Raw genomic sequence first — 22,329 nt, forward strand, 5'->3', positions numbered from 1 at the left:
ACACTGAATTGGCAAGTTGAAGTATCGTATACAGTGTATGGCTCAATTAATAATTGCAGCTGGATATGAAATCAGAGGCATGTGTTTAACACAGATGCTGCACTGTGTCTAACATTATTAGTCTGAGCTTAACATGCTCTGGCAAATGTGATTGCAGGTTAAATTATTCTTTAAAAACTGCATTTTCCACATTTTCTCTGAGACCTGAAAGAAAAAGTTTACCGGACCATAGTGAGTCTCGTAATCCTTTGGTGTTTGGCCTCCTGTACGTGTGACAGCGTCGTAATAACAGTGATTTGGATCCACACAGCCACACACTCCTGCGAGGGAAACGATGACTACTGCCACCTTAAGTGATGTTTGGCGAAGAGACTCATCGTCGTTGTGTGCTAGCTGCCTGAATTTTTCTTCTCTTTGCTCAACAAAAGCCAACACTCAGTGCAAAGGTCTGAACTGATGTCTTTTGTGCATTACTGGCTTCATTATGGTTCAGTGGAAATGTCCCTCTGATTACTCAGTACAACTGAAAAACACATCTCGTTTGCACCTCCTTTTTCCCTCCCATCTGAGGAGAGAGAAGCCTGTGTGCTGGAGTGTTAATTCCAGGCACCTCTTGTCATTGCTGTTTTGAATATCACCTCTTGCCTCTTCCTCTGCTGCTACCTCCCTCTTTGCTCCACTTGTTTCCAGTGACAGGGGAAGTGGCAGCTCCCTGCGACCCTTGAACTCTGGCTGCTCATTTAGGCAGCTACGTGGCACATGAGAAACTTAGTCGAAGGACAACAAGGACTTTGGAAAGAGAAGGCCACCGCTGGTCAGATTACAGAGGGAGTAGTTGCTGTTGTTTACCACTGTGGATTTCATTTTGTGTATTATAGTTTAAAAACAGTGCTTGTATTCTGCCATACGCTGTTTTAAAATAGATACTGTAGAGCAACACAGTTGAAGAAATCTTTGGAAATAGTTATGCAAATGGATGCATGCCTTAAAAATGAAAAAAAAAAACCAACTAAAATCAATTCCTTTTTTTATTTTATGTCATCCAGATATGTTCTATATGCACCATTGTGCGTTTTCATGGTTACTCGTTGGCAATGTTAACGTTCATTTATCGATATTTTTATTAGTTTATAATAAGTCGTGTGGATTTTATATTTGGTTTAAGAAAGGTGTGGTGTGAATAATTGCCGCACGAGCTTCATAATTTGCTAATTGCGTTTATTTATTGATTTATTTTTTGGGGGGGAATCAGTGCAGAATAGAATGACCTGGAACTTGCCGGGGGATGAAGCCCTCACCCTGATGTCACGGTTAGGTGCTTCTGCAGCTTTGAGCCAATCTTTTCAAGAAGTCCCAAGTATTTTCCGTGTGAGGAGACGTCCACATTGACAACTCTTTCACTCTGCTACAGCCAGAACAGTGCACAGGATTGTCACAATATCGTGCTGGTATTGTTGTGCTGTTTGTTCTCTGGTATCTAATGAATCCCGGATAATTAGTGGAATTGAAACGTATCGACTGAACGTGCTTTCCTCTTCCTGCCCAGCTGCGTGGCTCTTATTGTCCAGAGAGTTGGGAGCATATGCTATTGAGCTGCGCTGCTTGCTTGACAGCGAAGGGCTGGTTCAATTACATGAATTGCTTGATGACTGAGGAGAGAGCAGCAGGGCCGTGCATGCTAGTTTGTGATAAGAGTGGAACTCGGCGGCGCGCTGGCTCTCATTATGCAAGTCTGACAGTAACCTAGAAAACCTGGGAAATGGTACAATACACAGCTCGTGTTTGTTGTTTCTGCTGGTGGAGGGCGGCGCTGCGAAGCCCAATGCGCCAGAGTGGTGGGGTGACATTTCTTCATCCGAAAATAAGTTTCATCATCTGGTTTGGCTCCTTTTAAAAAAGTAATTGTGTGCAGGACAACAACCACATGATGACTATCATTTGTCTTTCCACTGCAGTTATTTTTGTCTTCATATCTGCACTTGCTAAAAAGAGAGGGAGCTTTTAATGTGAAACAGAACAGATGCATGAAAGTGCAGGCATCAGTCGGCTCAGCTAAACCAAGTGCCGACTTCAGGCTGATTCCGGGGTGATTTACGGGGTTAGATAGATATACACATTCTGCAAGCTGTGGTCCATATTTACACTGTTGAGTTTCACGAATGAGACTAAATAAGTAAATATGTCTCGTAGAGGAATTAAAAAATGGTGATGTGCGATCAAGATTGCAAATCTTGGATGGAGAATGCCACATGTTCTTGTGACCGTTCTGGTCTCCAGTTGATGTCTGCTTTATTTCTCCTCAGCGCCACTCCCTGCTGGTGGTGTTATGACTTATTATCAGCAATTGTAGTATGAGTCATAATATGATCTGAAGCAAGTTGATCCAGGGTCAGGGAGCTGCTCGAATACGTGCTCTTTGAACACACTTTTCATCCAACTCTCGAACACACAACCACTGACCTGTTTGTACAAGTCGACCCATGTTCTCCTTCTGTCCTGCTGCAGCCCAAGTCTGTATTAAATTTCCCCCCACGTTGTATTTGTTATGGATTATTTTTGTCCCAGAACAACACGTCTGCCATTGTTCCCAGGGACAAAGACGCTACACTCTGCCGTTCACTATTATTTATGGCGGCCGCTGAATTGACTCTTCAGCCCAATGAACTGCAGTTTGCTAGTTAGCTAGGAGCATTCTGTTTGCGTCAACAGCCTCCTTTGTGTGTCTGCAGTGATTTATTATGTAAAAGAGGGCAGGCTGAGGGGGGAGTGGGGAGGGTGACACTGACCTTCCTTTAATTAACACTGATGGAGACCAAGGTGAGCGGCGAGATGATGAAGATGGATCTTCCCACATAAATCATCCTTCCTTGTGGCTGCTGTGTGTCCAAGTGTGTGTGTGTGTGTGTTAGTGTCATTTCCAACTGAAATAACCTTGCAGTTCACAGGTTAAACGAACGTTTGCGTAGGTGCCATCATTATCCCTGCTGCACTCTGTCTATGTAGATATTTACTGGAGGGTAATTGATGAATTCCTGGGCCGTGTTTGATACATGTTTGCAGTGTTTGTACTGCCATGCTCTCCTTTGTGGTACATTTGACTGAGACTTGGAGGATGCACTGGGATTAAAGCTTAAATGGTGAGTGTTCTGTCAACTCCAGTATTGTGACCAGACGGCATTCAGCTCCTGACACACACTTGAATATTTGCAGGAATTCTGCTTGATTGATTTAAAGTTTCTCAGGACTGGATCGACCGAATAAATACTCCATCAAATATCCAGGCAGTATTTTTATCCAACTGCCATGAGATTTGATGAGCATTCGTGTGCTTGATTGATCTTCTCACTTGAAAAATGAACACTTCACTTCAGGACTTCATGGATCTCTAACTCATCTTAGCAGAGTCTGGAAGAAAAGCCTGGGCTGCATTATCTCACCCATCTGTCCTGTATAAGGTCTGCCTCTGCTAAATCACGGCTTTTTATCACTATCTATACCTCGGAACATTGTTGCAGGTTTGGCTCAGATTTGTCCAGTATTGTGTGGGTGTGAGGTTGTCCGTCAATCGTTCAACCTGTCGCCTGATGTCCCTAGTAGTTGGGACAGGCTCTGAGTCCAGTGATCGAGCTGCAGAAATGACTTTTAGACTTTTTCCTTTGTAAGTGACATTAACCCAGATAGCTCAAGTCTTTTCTAAATACTTGAAGCGTGTCCACCTCCATAGCAGCCTCAACTAGCGTCATGTGTAACTAGTTAATTATTGCAGACACTCGGCACACACTCAGTGAAATGAGCGAGTGAGAGATGTGTCAGAACGCTTGCGTGTTCCACAAAGCTCTACTCCAAGTGGAGGAAAGATCACCATGAAGTGAGCTGCGCCCCCTCGAGGTCATAGTTTGTTCTGCAACTCTTTTCTTCATTGATTTGCATTTAGAATTCTGGACATGAAATGCCAATATGTCAGCAGACAGAATGTCTGAGAATGGGTGCTGCAGTTGGTCAACGTGTTGGTTTGTTTTCGGTTCTGTTTCCGCATTTCCATAAATTTTCCTGAGGGCAATTAGCCAGCATGCTGCATGCCGCTTGTCGAGGTTGTCACATCATCAGTGTAATTGTCAGAAAAGGGATGAAATAATTGAAACGTTTCCATCTTCATCATCCCCATCAACATATTTCCAGACTTTTATGACATGTGTCGAGCGCGCCATATTATTCTGATTGAGACTTTGTGTAAGCAAATGAGCACAACATATGCTCCACTGTGCATATGCTAATTCGTTTGTTTATCAGTCAGCCAGTCGCTGTGCGCCACTCCGAGTGTCATTTTGCGTCTCCTGACATTTCCAAGGCGTAAAATGTTTTATGCATTTTTACCGTTGTTTTCTATTTTCCCTGTTCTTCCTCGTCGTCTTCTACCACCACTACCCCGCAAGTCATAAATAATGTATTTATTTATCATGAAAATCTGTTTTGGAATTAGAGACTACCCCCACTTCAAAGACAGGAAACCTTTGATATGTTTGATTCTTGCAGAGTAGCCCTTGGATTTATTCAATTTATGCAAAGCACCTCCGGGGTAATAAAGGTGGCATTTGAATACATTTGACTGGACTAAATCATATAATGAGGACACTTTCTGCTCTGTATCGTCACTGAGGAAGACCCTAATTCCTCCATTTTAATGGATCATTTGGCCAAAGAAGAAATGTTTTGCATGTGGAACTGACAGCTTTGAGCTGCGGCGATGAGTGCACGTCGACATGGGTGATGATTTTGGGCTGAGAATGAGTTAGAAAGAGAAGCCAGAGTCTGGCTGAGGGCTTCTTCCAGTAGAGAGATACAGGATTTAAATGTATTGAATCAATTAATGTTTGTATTCCATGATAAATGCTTCATGCTTCTTTCTTCACTGGAGTGAAGGATCTTCGACCTGTTCAAGGGCCTGCAGCTTGCTGCCGTTGATCCCAGCGATGAAGGGCCAGCGGCCCTCAGGGGCCACGTTATGTACTGGGGCTGTTGAGCGGGGCCGTCAAGCCCAAAGAAATGAGACAATGAGAAAGAAAAATGTTGAAAACTTGGTGGAAAAAAAAGCCAAGTCACGATTTGATGAGTAATTATAAAAATACATTATGAAAAATATGTCGTTTGATGTGTGTATGTATGTTATGTATGTTATGTCTGTCTGTCTGTCTGTATGTATGTAAAAATAAAGTGAGAATGTACTCAAGTAATACATGAATCTCCCTGGGAGAGAGCCACTAGCACGTGGATATACAATAATTAGAGTCACCAATAAACCTAATAAAGACTCCGGGAGAAAACCAGAAAAGTCCACACAGGTGGGAGAACTTAGGAAGGATCCAGGTTCACTCCAAACCCAGCTTGGCCTCTGGCAACCTTCTTACGGAATAGCAGCAACACCCAGTCTGTCTGTCCGAAAAGAACCTCTGCCATGGAGCTCATTTCACTTCCTGATTCTAGAATTGTTTTGTTGTTGTGCTCACACACTGCCAGTTTTGTTAGCTCAGTGTAAACTGACTGTATGCTGTTTTTTTTGGAGCTGCCTTGGGAGAATCCAGATGTCACTGACTGTTCCTTCGAAACCTCCTGCATCCAGCTGGACCTCCAAAATATAACCGTCTCCCATTATTTACTGAAAATGTGATTGGAATATGTGTCATCAATAGAAGTAAAAAAGACGTTTAGAACCCAAATAAATGTAGCTTAATCTCAGCAAATGCGTAGGAAAAGCACATGTCGTCTAATAGAGGCATATTAAAGGCGAATGGAAAAACAGGGGAGGGCCTTGACACCATATCCCAAACGTGAATATTGTTGTGATAAAACAGGCTTTGTCTGCCTTCATTAGTCTGTATTTGTCAAACAGGAGAGTAACTGTGGCTCTCAGAGCAGCAGTCTGGTCTCATTTACCTGACACATGCTGGACTTTGTTTGGGATGCACACCACCTTACAGTGTCCCCCTGCTGTCCACTCTCCCAGGAAGAGTGATGTTTCCTATGTGGACAACTAATTATCCAGCTCTGACCCTCAGCTGTCTCCATGCAGGATCTTATTAGGCAGCCAGCAGGTTGGCATCACCGGCCCCACCGCACCCCCGACCCCTTCCGTCGTTTATATTTATTCCCCTGCACTTTCCGCATCTGAATATTAAGAATAGATTTCTACATGTATATGTGTGCGCCGAGGATGGGATTGATGGTTGTTGTGGCGGAAGGAGGAGGGCGCCGGGGGGATACTCCACTGATGGGTGAATGGCGGGCTTGGAAATGACGAGCAGGCTGACTGAATGCTTGTCCATCACTCCCCATTCTCTTGGTTACAGGTGGTCTCTCATTTTCTCGACCGGCGCATATCTGCCTGCCTTTATATGACAGCCCGGCCTCGCCAATTTGCATGTTCGACAGACAACAAACGGGCCTGTGCATGTCAAAATAAGGTGGCGGTGCGTGACAGTTTCTACACAATGCTGTCTCCTTTTGGCTTGACCCTCGACCTCGCGCCATGTCTCCTTTCATAATCAGGAAGAGGGGAAGACGGGGCGAAGAAATCGTCCAGCCTTCTCCCCTGCCTCCTTCTGCTGTTACCTGTTTGGAATAAATCGGATGCCAAGGCCATTAGCTGTGCCTTTTGTTCAAACTTACTGCCTCTCTCTCTCCCTCGTCGCTCCAAATTTGAAGAGCGCTCCTCTCGCTTTGTCTGCTTTTCAAGATAACGTTTCTCTCCCCAAACGGAGATAATGAGTCTTCTCTGGTGACCAAAACGGTGCCAGGAAGTGATCGGTTTGTTTTCATATTCTGAATGCGTGCTGACTTGAATACGCCGCAGGAGTAAATATTTATCTCGCCAATCATTGAAACATCTTCAAAAGTGCAGGTGCTTCGTCACTGAAGCACTTGGATCCATGTTAATGACTTTCTTATCAGTTCTAAATCTCATTCCTTATTAATGTGATAGCAGGGTGATGAGATGAATTGTCTTTTCGCCCTGCTGACATATCCCTCTTAACTGTTACTTGAAACTGTCTTTGATATCTCGACATGAATTTGAGTTCAAAAACTTGCGTTCATTTACAGTTGCGCTTTTCCTCTCTTGTGCCGGCGGGTGAGAGGCTGATTTAAAACGGACCGCCATGTAGAGCTCCAGCAGTGGAGTCTGAGACCGACACCAACCTAGCAGTGTGATTATGTCTTAAGTCTTATACTTTACATATTTAAGGAGACATCATTGGCAGATGTACGACGCTGCTGTCTTAAAAGTCACTGTGGAATAAGAAAGAGGTTGAAGGAGAAGGTTGCGGAAGAAAGTGTTTCAACATCCGCATACTGTCAAATAATCCTGAATTATATGATAATCAGCCCAACAGAACGCGCCAATCTGACGATGGAGACTTGTGCTAAAGCACTTTGTTGGATCAGGGCCTGTTGGTACCTGATGTCGTCCTTTGTGCAGTCATTTTCACTTGCCCCACATGAAATCCCAGTTATCATATGACTTGACACGCAGACGTCTTCTATGTCGTTCACTCTGCTGTTGAAGAGGCTTCCTGTCGATCCTCCATAACCCTCCTCTCCGGTGCATGTTTTGCGATCATTTTTGGGAACTGGATTGGTCGTGTGAATCCCGGGTCATGTACTCGTCGACTCAACTATGGATTTCTCATAGAGAAATGAAACATAAACTATATTGATGTCGCTCTCTGTATCAGTATTTAGCTTTTGGTTTGCACACTGTCTCTCTGCGCACTTGTGTTCCATTAAAACATTCATGCAAATGCTCTTTCCAAATGAAAGATCAACTCATCATGCTCACAGTATTTGACAAGGATCCTATCTAATAACCCAAATCCTGTATCTTTATCATTCATCGTGCGGGATGGAATAAGTGATTGAAAGGTTTCGTCAGTTTTCCTTTCTGGTGTTTCCTCATTATGCTGCTGCGAAACAAACGAGAAGAAGGAGCACACAAACAATAAACCTTGAGATTGGATGATATTATTCAAACGTCTGCCTGAATCTTCGTCAGACAGCTCTGTCCTTACATCGCAGACGCGCTCTCTCATTAGCCATGACAGCTAAACATCGCTGGGATTGTGTATCTGCTGTTTGTCTGTGCGTGTGACCGTCATACAAATTTGACTCAGCTCCATTTGTTTCTCTGCTCGTCGCTCAACACGTGCGCTTTTGCACCTTCCTCAGTCTGGTTATTTCTCTCATTAGCAGTTCTTTCTTTTCATTAGAGAGACTGTCGCTCCATGCTAGCACTTCAGTCGGGGCCTGCAGGGGTTCTCACAGCAAGTCCCCCACCTTATTCTGGATTGATCGTCGCCCCCTGTCCGCGTCCATTCACGTCCCTCCCAAAAGTCAGAGACCTTTAAAAATCTTTTCCTCATTCCAATCAGTAGTGGTCGGTAGAATTGGGCAATTGTTGTGCGTGAGAGTTCATCCTCTCCTCTTCTCTCATGCAGACCACTCTACAAGTGTGAAGGAAGCGCCACGGGCCTGCAACACCTCGGCCCCCTCACCTATCTACCGTCATCTCTCTTCTTTGAACAATGGGACATCAAAAGTAAGCAAAACACATAATTACTGGCATTAATATAACAAGCTCTTGGAGATGATCCACTCGCCGAACCCCCCACCCTCCTTCAGCTCCCTGGGGGGGGGTTTGAAATGAGAGCGACCCAAGGTAGCGCCCCCTTCAATTAGATGAGCATGAACCAACATATTTAGTGGATAATTGGCAGATCATTTCTCAGGTATTTCTGGCAGCGAGCACAAACGGCGGTGTGAAAGAAGATAGCCAGGTGGCAGTCAGGAAGATGGTGCGGGATAGCTCGCAGCTCTGATAAAGTATCCACCTAGCAACACCTTTCCACTCACTTTTACAACAAACCCTGCGCCCTCTCTCTTTCTGCCCCCCTGCTCCCCCTATCTTGCTCCTTCCTCCCTCCTTTTCTGTATGATGAGCTCCTGGGGGGCTTCAGTGTTTGGCAGGAGGCTTTGTCTCCCATATGAGGGGAAAAAAGAGACGACGACGACGACGGAGAAGAAGACAAAAGGCAGTGAAGGAGGGTGAAAACTTGAGACCCCTGGGGGCACTTCTACCCACATTGTGAGGATTTGCCTAACAGCTTCACAAGAGGGTTTACATCTTCCACAGAACACGAGGGGTATAATCACAGATCAAAACAAATGACCTATCTGTAGTCAGCAGAGGTGTCTGCCTGTCAAAAGCCCCGAGTTACATAAGATTTAAGTAAGTGCTAACTGAGCCTGTGATTCGGAGCGCGGGGTGAATACGGGCTGCGCGATGCCAGCCGTGCTCGCGTGCCACACAAAAGAAGGATTGCCTGTGATAATTACAAGCACATCTTCTATTTGAAACTGCGGCGACCTCCAATTAACAAATCTACGCGCTTCTGGTTATGTTCCCCTTTTTGGTCTCTGAGCTGAACTTCTTATGATGAAACAGAGGCCAAAACATGGATGGGTCTGGAGCATGATGGATTCCTGGGATTCCTTCAGGAACTGAATGCATCTTCTTATCGCGTTAGAAAGACTTGCTCTTTGTGTGTGAACCATATTTCTGTTCTATCGAGCTCCTCTAATCCACTGCCACCAGTGGGAATTCTCCCTACCATCTGTTATATATGTTTACTGTTGACCCTAAAGCCAAGAGGTGAGCTCTTACTGCACACAAGTTATTAGGCCTCTGGATAGAGCACAGCAAGGAAAACACATTTCTTTTCCAAATGGTGTCATCAGCTTTTTATGGTCCAAACTTTTGTTACCTCTCCAGACCTATTCTTCTTCCTGCCGAACTCTTTACCTTTCGTCATGATGTCATGGACGGAGGATTGAAGCTGCATAGCTCCAGGTTCCGTAGGTTTGAGCAAGTCCCTTTCTCAACCCAAACATTGGATGCCAAATCCAAACGTTCTGCAGCACTGAGCCTATCACAGTAATACATCCTCATTTCCATTCCGTGCATTTCCACATCACTGATTTCTAGATCTGGTCTTGCTAAGGAACCTGGAATTCTCTCCCTGTAGAAACCTCCAGTGGGACAAGAGAGACACTTCTACTTCTACGAAGAGGATACACGGCTCCAATCCAAGCCTCTCCCATTTAAGTTTTTCACCCCATCTGTAAGCCTTGCCCTGCGCAGAAAACCCTTTTCAGCCGTTTGGGTCTTGGTCAGTGCGAGCAGAAACATTAGACTGACTCGTAGCGCAGGAGTGTTGACTCTTATTTCTCCAGTATGGACTGATTCGGGAGCTTAAGAGTCAGACTTGATGAATTGACTTTGGAAATGTGGGTGCAATTGTGGGTCTTGTCCAATAGGAGAGTCCGGATCCGATAGTCATGACTTCAAAAGCTCAAGGTACTGTGTGCCGTCTTTGGGAATATTGTGAGCAAGCTGGCTTTGAAGAGCGTCCCGCTGAAACGCTCATGACGTCGCAGAATGACAGGTTCGGGTCCAACCTGCGGTGTGTGCATAAACAATGTCTTTGTTGAGACATCCAGTGTTATTGTTCAAGGATTAGGATGTGGTTTTTGAAGCCCTGCTGCTGTAAAGCTGGGTTGGAGAGCTTCAAAAGGTGTGACCCCAGGCCTGTCAGGGAGGTACCGAGGGCAGCGCCGACTACAAGATACCAATAATTATCCTCCTATTACTCCACAATTAGCTGCAAATGAACTCATTAGTGTTACTGACACTGCGCCCTGAGAGCCGTGGTGTGGCAGGACAGGCATCCAAAACAAATTGGCCTTCTAATGTGTCTTTAGACAGTGAGGTAATGTGTCGGGTTACCGGGATTTTTAATGCTCTGTGTCATCAGAATCTGCTCAACCCCCGTGACAAGGGAGCCGACAGGTCGGAGGAGTGCTTTCGCCAGTTTCAAGTGAAATGAACCAAACATCTGTATTTTAGACGCCGTACTAGCCACCTTCATTTTTTTTCTGAAACCAAACTCCCGCAAATCCTAGATTAGAGGATCAGAGAATCTCAGCTGCGAGCGAAAACGGCCACGACTGGCGATGACTCAGTTATTGTTAAAAAAAACGGACTTGAATGAAAAGCTCATTAGTTTTATCTTTGAGCTGGAATCGGGGTGCTGTCTGGCATGGATTCCCAGCAGTCAAAACAGAAAACAAGAGCTCACTGTGTGCTCTTTGAGACATCAAGGTGTCTGATCTGAATTGCTTTAGCTTGGAGGGAGGACGGCTTTACCCTCTCTGTGAAACTGATCCGTGAAGTGGATTAGCCACGGTTCTTCTTTCACTCAAAACAACACAGCTTGAGGAGTTAGATGAGGTGGATGAAGCTGCGTGCGTGCGTGCGTGCGTGCGTGCGTGCGTGCGTGCGTGCGTGCGTGTGTCTGTGTGCGTGTGTGTGCATGCGTGTCCGTCTGTCTGTGTGTGTGTGTGTGTCTGTCCGTGTGTGTGTGTGTGCATGCGTGTCTGCCTGTCCGTGTGTGTGTGTGTGCATGTGCATGTGTGTGTGTGTGTGTGTGCGTGTGTGTCTGTGTGTGTGTCTGTCTGTCTGTCTGTGTCTGTGTGGGTGTGCGTGTGTGAGTGTGTGTGTGTGTGCGCATGTGTGTGTCTGTGTGTGTGTGTGTGTGTGTGTGTCTCTGTGTGCGTGCGTGCGTGTGTGTGTGTGTGCATGTGCATGTGTGCGTGTGTGTTTGGAAGAATTGTGCGAGATCACACTCAATATCTTCTTACATTCAACTGTTTTCAAACTAGTGACATAAGAAATGCTTCTTAACTTCAATCCAAATGGGTAAACTGGCCAGTCTAATGTTGGTCGATGGCTAGTGTGTCCCATAGATGGACGAGAGGCCATGTTCAATGTTCTCAATTTGGTGTGAACCTCATGAATTTCTCTTGGATCTGGTACCAGATTGAAACTACTCAAATCATAGACTCAAACCCTGCATTAAGACTTGTGGATTCAGATTTTCTGTTTTGTGGAAATGTCACCTGAGGTACAGGTGGCAGGACGTTGATGGTATTTTAACTCTTTAACTAACTATGGGGTGCAGAGACATGGGATGTGGCACTGCGTGAACCTTCCTGTCTGAGTCCGGGAAGCATACATGTGGGAGGAAACTGAAGCACATAGTTCCAGGCCTGTCTGGTATCTGAGAGTGTTGGCTGCAGGTCTCGGTCTTTCAGTGGTTAGATTGGAAGTTTTTGCACTTTTAGGAAGGCATTTGCTCAATAACCTCTACACCAGACCTGTGCGGCCTTTTGACTGTATTCATGTGACCCCGCTGGTGTCAGAGTAAAACGATACAACTGACCCTGTTTGGATATTTCTGTCCTTTTTTTTTCCTCATTATGCCTGTAACTGATGTATAACTTCCTTGTGATGCATAGTTATTATGAATTGCTTCATCTTTTTCAGATTTTTCTTATTTTAGGACTGTTTCTTGCCCCTTAAAATACAATGAAAAATCAGAGTTTAAAATATATTTTGATTGAAGTGTGAGATACATTGAGAATCTTTAAATGACACACAGAACTGTATTTCAAAGTGAAATTTAATGTCAAATTTAAATGTCATTTCATAATGACACATAATATCCTCACTTGATTTTTTTTCCCCCCATCAAGTCGACATTTTTCTTTCTTCTGGCTTCCCTTTCTTTGGGCTTGACAGCCCCTCACAACAATCCCTGTTTATAATGTGGTGATAGCCCATTGCATCCTTAAGTTTTAGTGCTGGGAAACACACACAGACATTGTTTGTCCTTGGCCTGGCACCTTTTTTGGCCAGGTGGTAGTATGGCTCCATAACAAATGAGAGACATCCTTGCCGTGCCAAACAAATCTGGCAACTCGCTCAATATCATCATCTCCTCCTGACTGTGGAGAGTTGATGGTTTGTGTCCCTCATGACATCAACGCGTGTTTTAACACACCTGATGATGGAGGGCTGGTACTTTCAGTCGTGTAATGAAGTGGTTGTACCAGAACACCGCTTCCGTGTCACCGTAGCGTCGCCCAGCCATACGAACCAGACTCAGTAGCTGATCAGTACATGGGCTGGTTTTTGATAAATAGTGGTCAAACGTCCTACACAGCATCAGTCAGGCCGAATTATGTGATCAGCATGGCAGTCTAAGAGATTGGTTTGGCAGTCGTGCCACTCTGGAATTACGGTTTTGCGGTGTGTATTAATTTATGCGGGAGTATTTGTGGCCGAGTGCCGTGTGTAAGCTGGTACAGCCGGGGTGGAAGCTCAGTGCTCAGAGGTGAATTGAAACACACACAGCAATGACACCATCGGGGTGCTGACGCGTTCATTAGCACATAGGCAGATTTGACACAGCTGGAAGATGTCGCGAGGAGCTGCTGTCAAGGACTTGGAATACTGCGAGACTGGCACAAACTAAGGGTTGGATGCTCATCGCTGTGTCATAAGAGACCTGGCACTGTCTCCTCTTCTATTTTTTTTTCAGAATTTTTTTATTTATTTTCCTCCACGGTTGTGCTGTTGCAACACATTGAGTGTCAAAATTTGCATGAGTTTGACACCCCGATGTCTACCTTCTTTGTCCTCTCTCCAACTTGTTTCCTCTCTGTCTGTCTCTTTCCCTCACGCTCTGCGTGCCTCTCCTCTTTCTGCTGATGGTGCCGGTGCCATCCATGCCAATTATGGCAGTCGAGCAGGTGGCTGCTCGCAGGTGGTAGAGGATTAATCCCTGTAAAGACTCCACTTCATTAGGAAATCCGTTTAATGTGGCCAGTTGATTGATAAATCTCCCGGACCTCTCCGTGAGTCCCCAGATCACGGCCAAGTTTGTCCATTATTTGCTAGCTTGACCCCCATGTCAGACAGGGAGAGATAGATGGACGTGGAGTGGAAGAGCAAGAGGTGGTGTTTTTCCTGCTGAAGTTTGTTGATCGAGCTTCTGTGTGCGTTTCTGCTGACCGAGTTGGACCATTCTGTTGTTCCACCAAGAGAAAGATTGTGGCTGCTTCTGAAAGACGCCCCACTGGAGGATCTGTTTACAGGGCAGTTCAGGATGTGCGTGGCTAACACGGGAGCAGTTTTGGTTTCAGATAGTTCTCCTCAATTCATGAGCCGTGTGATTTATGTGTACATGTAAAATGCATGTTTGACCACAGTATTTCTCTCTTTCAACTTTAATGATGAGGAAGTAAACGGTGTTCAAATCAGGTGACGTAGCTGACAGATTTGCCCTCTGAAATCACTCCATGTTTATTCTGCTGCACGTACTTTCAAAGCAGCTGATGGCATGGGAAGATCATGCACCGTGATTTAGTTAGGGTTGTATCTGTCTCAAAAGCCAAAGCCCACAGAGACGAAAAGAACATTCAGACCATAGAGGCCATCGCAGAGTATAAATGAGATGACAAGTTAGAGTTTTCATTCCGGTGCCACTCGTGGACCGACAGTCTGCTCGGACTTGTGGAGGACGGACCGACGACTTCTTCATCAAGTCCGTCAAGTCAATGACAAGTGGGTCTCCACATCAGCACAATGCATTCAATATTCAACGCTGTGGGAGACGGAGAACAGTCAGCCTGGAAAAAACTCGACACTGTGTCAGGTTGCATCACTGTCACCGAGACTCGATGTCCTAATGATTGTGACAGATTATACATCTCGTCTGGCTCAGGTGTCTGCGAGGGACTGAAGTCAAGTCAAACAGCGTCGACTCAAAAAGAAGATGTAGATCCAGGCTAAACCTCATGGGAATAACCTCACAGTTCAGGTTTTTGAGGTTGTGCTAATTCTCCGCAGGACTTGAGTTTGATGCTACTGTTGGAGTTGAGCCACTGTTTCATTGCTGTTCAAGTGCCACAAGGTTCTGTAATGCTCTGGCATTTGCATGAGGGAGAGTGTCTTCATGTCACTGATAAGAGACAAACCTCCGCAGAAATATCTGACTCTACAGTCACTAGGGCTGAGCGATTCATTGCATTTGCGAATATACCGCAATATGATAAAACGTAATTTTCTAACCGCAAGGCTGCGATTTGACTGGTCACGTGACTTTCACGTTGGTGGCGCAGCGCAACGGTGAGCTTTAGCCATTGAGCTGTGAATGACGGCTTTAGCCTGTGAATGTAAAATGGGTGCAAAAGTGGCACATACCCGTAACGCAAGACTCGCAAGACAAGCGTAACTGCACATTTGCATCCGTGGCACGTGCGTGTAAAAAGAAGATTCACATTCGTACAAACAGGAAAAGTCATTTCGCCTTCATTTTCTAAGTGCGCAGATACAAGTGGCTAAACACAAGCTCTTGAACTGCAATTGTGACACATTGCTAAGTTTTCAACCACCGCCAAAACGGCTGCGTAAGTTCCACATACTCGTCGAACACGATCCGTATGCACGTACACCCTTTTGCACCTCTTCCCGCACCTGTAAGTAAAACTGATGCGCACTCGTAGAGGTGGCGGCAATACGTGCCTGTTACTCCGTGCGCGTTCCCGTTAGTCACGTGACGTCTATTGTCCAATCGGCTTTTTTTATTACTAATTATGGGCTGTTTCTGTTCAGACAGTGCTTAAAAAGTGCAATCTACGTTGACATGAAGAGTTGGACGTGTTAGAGTGGTAAAGCCACATATTGGTTTGCATTATTGTTGTAATATGCACTTTAGTTTGTGTGATTCATCAGTTTAGTAAGTCTACAGTTGGAACTGAAGTAGACAAATAAACCATCTTTCATTTGAATTCATGCTTCATTTGCCTTTATCTTAACATAAGAATTGCCTATAAGGAAGAACAATTATATATACTGAATCACATGTGGTTTATTACAATACAGATTGATTTATTAGTTGTGTTTGCTGTAAAATACATGAGAAGAGGACCTTGAAAAATAATTGCACATATAATCGCAATCGCAATATTGAGAGAAAAAAAATCTACAATTAGATTATTTTCCAAAATCGTTCAGCCCTCACAGTCACACACCCTAGATTCATAGATACATCATTTTTGAACCGAAACACTAGTCCTGTTGACCAGCTGAAGCATGCAGAGAGATTCTCAGGCCAGAGTGGTGTTGTCCTGTCTGTGGAACCTCCGTGGTTCAGATGACATCCACGCCTTCCTTCTCATCTTAAAGATCCAGCTGTCAGACATTGTCCTTGTCCCCCGGCTGCTAGTGAGCATGTAAGTGTATCGCTGTGGCCGCAGCCTTGTCAAGAAATGACAGAAGATCACACCTTCTCTCCCAGGGTGAGTGCTTTAATTACAGCCAGGCTTCTTGCTGGAGTGCATTTGTACAAATGTCAGTCCAAAGTTCGGCCCTGGACGAGGAGGTGTGTGTGTATAGAAAGGTACAAACAAACAAACCTGCATCCCTGTATGCAACCATTGTTAGACAGAGCCTCTTCATGTGAGGTCATCCTCCACCTTTCATTTTCTCTTACTCATGCTCACGATCACATTTCTGCCGTTGCCACTTTGATATCTAATATTTGAATTGCAGCAGGGTCATACGTCTTGCTGTCCTCTGTGACAACAAGCCGTGGTGGTGGGGGGGGGTTGTTTCACACGGAGAGATCTTCCCCAGTCAGGAGCACCAGGGACTCTCAGCAGGTCCGGTGTCTCAGCACTTGGATTTCACTTTCTGGAGCTGGTTCGATTGGTTTTACACCTGAGTTTCACTTCTGCTGCGTCTGTCTTCGTGCCCGGAGCTGCAGGTGGCAGCAGCGTCTTGGAGGACACCAGAGGAGACGCACTCCCGCGACCCTTGGATGTTTGCTACCCAGGGAAAGTCACTTTGGAACTGGGCGGGGCAGTCTGTCAGTAATACTTGGCAAAGTTCTCAGCCTAATTTACCAGAGACGTGGTTCGAGTTTTGACGTTTTCACCTGCCGGTTCCCACCAGGAAAGCAGTTGATGATTTCACAATGGTGCTTGAATGATTTTGGCTGTAGGGCTCAGTCTTTTCTCACTCATTGACCTGGCATAGACGCCCGCATCTTTAACCAACTGTGAGTGATGAGCTGCTCCTGGATGCTGTTCCCAACCAACAAAATAATCATTTCTGGTTTTTTTTTTTTTTTTTTTTTTTTTTTTTTTTTTTTTCGGTTAGTAACCTGAAAACAGAACATTTAAGCAAACGGCTCACAATATGAAGTTGTTCAATTCAAGTTGAATTGCAATATAAAGTATAAGGTGCTTGGCTCACTTCGTGTGATTAAGGGGCCAAAACAGAAAGTGGGTGGTCTGGGGCCAATTCCACTCATTTCTATGTCTCGCTACAGCTTTGAAATGAAACGCAATGCTGTGTTAAAGTACATCAATAAGCTTAATACAGCAGCTTCTGTACATATCTTCATCCACTGCCTTTAATGTGTTTGAGTTAGATGATGCTTAATCCACATCTAAAGAAAATGCTGTTGTAGAATATGCTTGTCGGTTTTAAGTCTACAAATTTAAATAGAATCAGAATCAGAATCAGATTTATTGCCATGGTCAGTGGGGAGCCCACTAACTAGGAAAGTGTTTTGGAATAACGTGCGGTCAAAAAGTAAATAAATAATAAAATAAAATAAAGTGAAATAAAGTAAAATAAAAATAAATAAATAAATAGAATAAAATAACAACAAGGCTGTTCAGGAATTCAACAGTCTGAGGGCCGAGGGGAAGAAGCTGTTCCTGTGACGGGAGGTTGTGGTCTGGATGGACCGTAGCCTCCTGCCAGAGGGAAGAGGAACAAACAGTCCATGTCCAGGGTGAGAAGGGGCGAAGGCTCTGATCCCACCTGCACGTCTCTGGCTCCTGGAGACATACAGGTCCTGAAGAGGTGGCAGGCTGCAACCCATCACCTTCTCAGCAGAACGTACGCTGCGCTGCAGTCTGCTCTTGTCCCTGGAGGTGGCGCTGTTGTACCAGACAGTGATAGAGGAGGTGAGGATGGACTGGATGATGGCCGTGTAGAACTCCACCAGCAACTTCGTCGGCAGTCGTAGTTTTCGTAGCTGCCTCAGGAAGAACATTCTCTGCTTTCACTCTTGTAAATTTTTACAATTCAGTTTTGTTTCACAGTTTTTCCAGATTGAAAATATTATTGCACATAAACTTAAAACAATCTGTCAAGAAACACTTCTGCCATAGTTTTAGATCTTTATTTAAAAATGTAAAAAAATGTACCCTGCTTTAAACATAATACCAATAATTAAGAATTGGTGAAATACACAAATTAAAATAACACCCATCACAGCCCATTTTTCTTAGGTGTGTCAATGTTCTCATAAACAGTGAAGTTTGTTTTCTCTCATATTAAGTAAAAATTCTTTTTATTTAAAGTTCAATATCCTGATCTCTGTTTGATATTACAATTGAAACTAAAATATCCGTCGACCATGAAAACAGACTGACTAGCGCCGGTCCACTGCTGGGCTGTAATTGCCGCTGTGCATTGTGTTATCAATATTCAGTTATTCATCGTCTCACAAATTCTGCAAATGTTCAAAAAAATGTCTGGCCGCTGTTGCTGCACATCTCTCGGGGAAATGTCTCGGGCACGGTATTATGTCAACTGTAGTGAATAAAATACAAGTCCAAATGTCTCAAGGCTGCACATTGTCATTCATATAGAAATAATGTGATTCTTTCCTGCTGCTGACCTCACATCTGGCAGAACTGTTAACCTTTTGCTGCCCCCAGCCTTCACCTCGCCCGTGTAAAGGTGCAGGACAGAGGCGCTTGTGCTGCTGTAAGGCCACCATGAGTGTGTGTGTGGGTGTTTGTATGCGTGTGTAGATCAAGAACTGAGTTTTTGAGCTCGACCGTCTGGGAACGAGCCCTGAGTGTTAAACACCGAGGAGCTGGTGGAGAGGACTCTGTCGGTGCAGAGGTCACCGATGCACCGGAGGAATGCACTCATGCATCGCCGGTTAGGAGTTAACTGATACACGAGAGAAGCAGGAGCACAAACAAAAACACTTCTCTCTGGATTATCAGGAAGCATGAGCCTATAAATGCTGATAAAGTGTTGCGTTTATCATCTTTGCCTTAAAGCCGCGTACATTATTGATTTAAACAGACCTCAGTCTTAAATATATTTTGAAATATGTTGTGTTGTTCCATTTCTCTGGGGGTTAGAGGGACCCCCACTGCTTTCTGTGTGCAGAGGACGCTCCACGCTAAAGAGAGAGAGGGCTCACTGCGACTCCTCACAAGGGTCACTCTCTTATTCAGTGATGCAGATTTTCTCATCATATGATCATCATTGCTGATGATCCCTTTCTATTTTGTGGAGTCGTTCTTTGGACCCTCGCTCTGACGCTCAGGAGCTCAGACAGGAACTGCATTTTGTATTGTGTCAGTATTGCAATATTTCAATCATGACGTCTTTCAAACATTACGAATCCAGTTTCTCTGAGTAAGAGATTTTTTTTGCACGCGACTAGAACCAATCTGACCCTTGAGGTGCAGGGATGCTGATAAAAAAGGGGATTTTTTTGCTGGTTTTGGATGAACACAATATTCCCCGTTGAACTTGTTTTGAGCACCGACTTCTCAAGTTTGTTCCGCGCCAATAAAGCTAGCAGGAACTCATTAACCACTTTGTGATTTGCATCGTGTGAACTAGTCAATGAGTGTCACGCATAAAAGGTACAAATGTAACCGCCACAATTCTCAGCTGCGAAAGTGTATCGGCGCTCCAGGCCAAAAAAAGTTAGCGCTGGCTGTCACACTCCACACTCTCGGTGGCATTTTCTCTTCATAAGCACAAGTTGACTTGTCAGCTTCAGACGGCTTCCTCTGCCATCCATTACTTTTATGTCCTGCCTTTCACCTAAACGGCCTCTGCATATTCACCATGGGAGCTGCTCACGCTTCGTGGGGGAGAACGCACACACACACACACACACACACACACACACACACACACACACACACACACACACACACACACACACACACAAGTGCTGTCAAAGGTTGGCTGAGTTAGATTTACAGGCCGGGACCGTCACCTGTGACTTAGCGCCTCTGAAATTAGTCACAAATAGCGTATTAGGGGAGCTAATCAGGCACGCCTGAGCACTTGGCTTTCTTTATGCGGTCATAAAGGAGAGAGGGGATGGGTGCCCTCGGGCCCTGGGGGTGAATGATCGCCCTGACCTCTAGTGAACCAAGCGTCACACTGAGCTGAGGAAAGATGGGCTCTGAAGATGTTAAATAGAACACCAAAACTGAAGCACTCTAGCGCCACCACTGCTGACAAATGAATGGCTTTCTACTTTTTAGGTCTATTCATTCAATTCTTTTCTTAGAGAAAGCAAGCCGAGAGAAGGAGACCAATTAAAGTGGGTCACTGGGGCAGCAGCTGCAATGTTCGTCCTTGGAATACGGAGGCGTTCACTTGACAAGTGAGAGGTGCTTCTGAGCCTCTTCCCCCTCTGCACCTGAGCCACCTCACCTGCCGTCACCTGCTGCTGCTGTGGAGGCCGATCTGCCTCTTGACTCGGACTGTCGTGACCCATCGGGCTCCTTGTATTGGCAAGTGTCTTGCTGAGACACAACGAACCCGCCACCTCTCGGTCTCCTTTCATCCCATTTTGTCCTGGAGTGCTGCTTTTCGAACCCTTTGCTGAGATTTCTCCACAAACACTTCAATAACGGGCTCATTGGCTAACAGAAGGTTTAAGAACAGCTTCATACAAGTTCTTTTAGTGCACCCACTTGTCTCCCTGAGCGTGTGACCGGAGCCTTCCGACGAGCGGGTGAACTGTCGGACATGGAAAACTCTGGCACCGCCACGAAACCTCACACCCTCATGAAATAGTCAAGCTATCTCTTGTTCCCTGGATCAAGTCTGTCCAATGAACAGGAGAGGTCACAAGGTTGTGAAAAATGCATCAAAGAAAAGTTGCCAGAATCATCGGCTGTGAAGTGGAGGGAGAACGTCTGGAGGGTGTTTTGATATCCGCCGCATGTCGGCGACAGCTCGTAGGGGTCCCGCCGGGTCACTGTATTCAACCGTAGTCTCCCAACTTCAGTCCTTTAACGTCGTGCCACGGAGCTTCTCTTTTACATCAGATTCAGCCGGCACTTTGCAATAGGAAAAGAAAAGTTTGTAATGATGCAATATGTAGAGCAGCTTGTGTACGCTGTTGAAGCCGTGTCCGTATCAATGAGGCCAGTAGTCTGTGATGTTATGGGTCCCGGCAGACCTGGTGTCTGAGGAGCGATCGCAGTGCCTGTAGGCTAGCAGAGAGCTGACGGTTCAATATCTACTTGTGTCCAAACACACTTCCACGTCAGCGCATCAAGCATGAACGTAGCACCGTCCCAGGAACAAGGACCCGCCCAGGATGTCATTTCCATTTTACATTTACATTGTTGGTCTCCAGGGTGCGATGTCTAAATGTCATAAAATATAATAACATATTTTATTTAAACTCCAAAGAAGTGAAGTGTAAATGAAGGTATCGCCTTAAAATTATTGTCAAAACTGCTTCAATAGGTGCTTTCCTCAGCAGTTTTTACTGAAGTTCTACTTAAGTTTTATCAGCCATCTAGGAGGCGCTCACGGCCCAACCATGGGCCCTGGTTTAAAGGGCTTGGTTTGACCTTGAAACAAGCTCCTAGTCAAAGGTCTGGTGACTTGAGGCTGAAATGTTGGTAGACTTGTGCAATCTAACAGAAGTATTTTTGACTTGTGCTTGTGGTCGACTGGTCTGCAACACAGCCGCGTGTGCAGAGCAGTGTGTGTAGCGGAAACATTTGAACTCTCTCGGGGTCTGTGTGTCATCATCATGATGTCCTGGTGCTAATCCGCTCTTTAAACACTGCAGTTATTTGGACATCGATCACCTTCTCAGCAAGTCTGTGGAAGACGACTCTAGTGCTTCCCATAGGACAGACTCCATGCACAGAACTGTGGGTGACACCAACGCAATAAAACCCATTTTGGAGGTATGTGCACTTCTGCATTTAGCCTGTCGGCCGTGCTTTGATCGAGACGGAATAAGCTGGTGACTTTTCAATTCCAGCCATAATTTGTTCCGATATTACACCTGCTGGAAGCAGCTAGTGATGGAATTTTTCCTATCTGAGTGGGAGGCAGCGGAGAAGCTGACGCTGTCCCATAATAGGTTATCACTGGCCATATCTTTTGCAAAATAGAAACTCGACACATGTACATCTGTGGCCTAGTGTCACAGCCTTAAATATACATCAGAAATGCATTAAATCTGCTGATTGTTATTCTTTTTCACCAGCGTGTCGAGCCCCAAAATGTATTTTTGCAGGGCGGTTAGCAGATTGCTTTGAGTTGCCAGTGGTCTCTCATGACAC

General features: G+C 45.2%; 1 long non-coding RNA gene across 2 annotated transcripts in view; it reads left to right on the forward strand.

The window, feature by feature from the left end:
- Positions 1-22,329, forward strand: part of LOC128771691 (uncharacterized) — a 128,086-nt gene that overhangs the window by 23,705 nt on the left and 82,052 nt on the right. Inside the window, exon 3 of one of the 2 annotated variants that reach the window (XR_008416662.1) lies at positions 8,487-8,587. This is a non-coding gene — a long non-coding RNA (uncharacterized LOC128771691). Of the gene's footprint in view, positions 1-8,486; positions 9,254-22,329 lie in introns of those variants that run through there. The other variant, XR_008416661.1, reaches the window with a different exon arrangement.

Source organism: Synchiropus splendidus, chromosome 15, assembly GCF_027744825.2.
Source record: "Synchiropus splendidus isolate RoL2022-P1 chromosome 15, RoL_Sspl_1.0, whole genome shotgun sequence".
NCBI classification, from domain to species: domain Eukaryota; kingdom Metazoa; phylum Chordata; class Actinopteri; order Syngnathiformes; family Callionymidae; genus Synchiropus; species Synchiropus splendidus.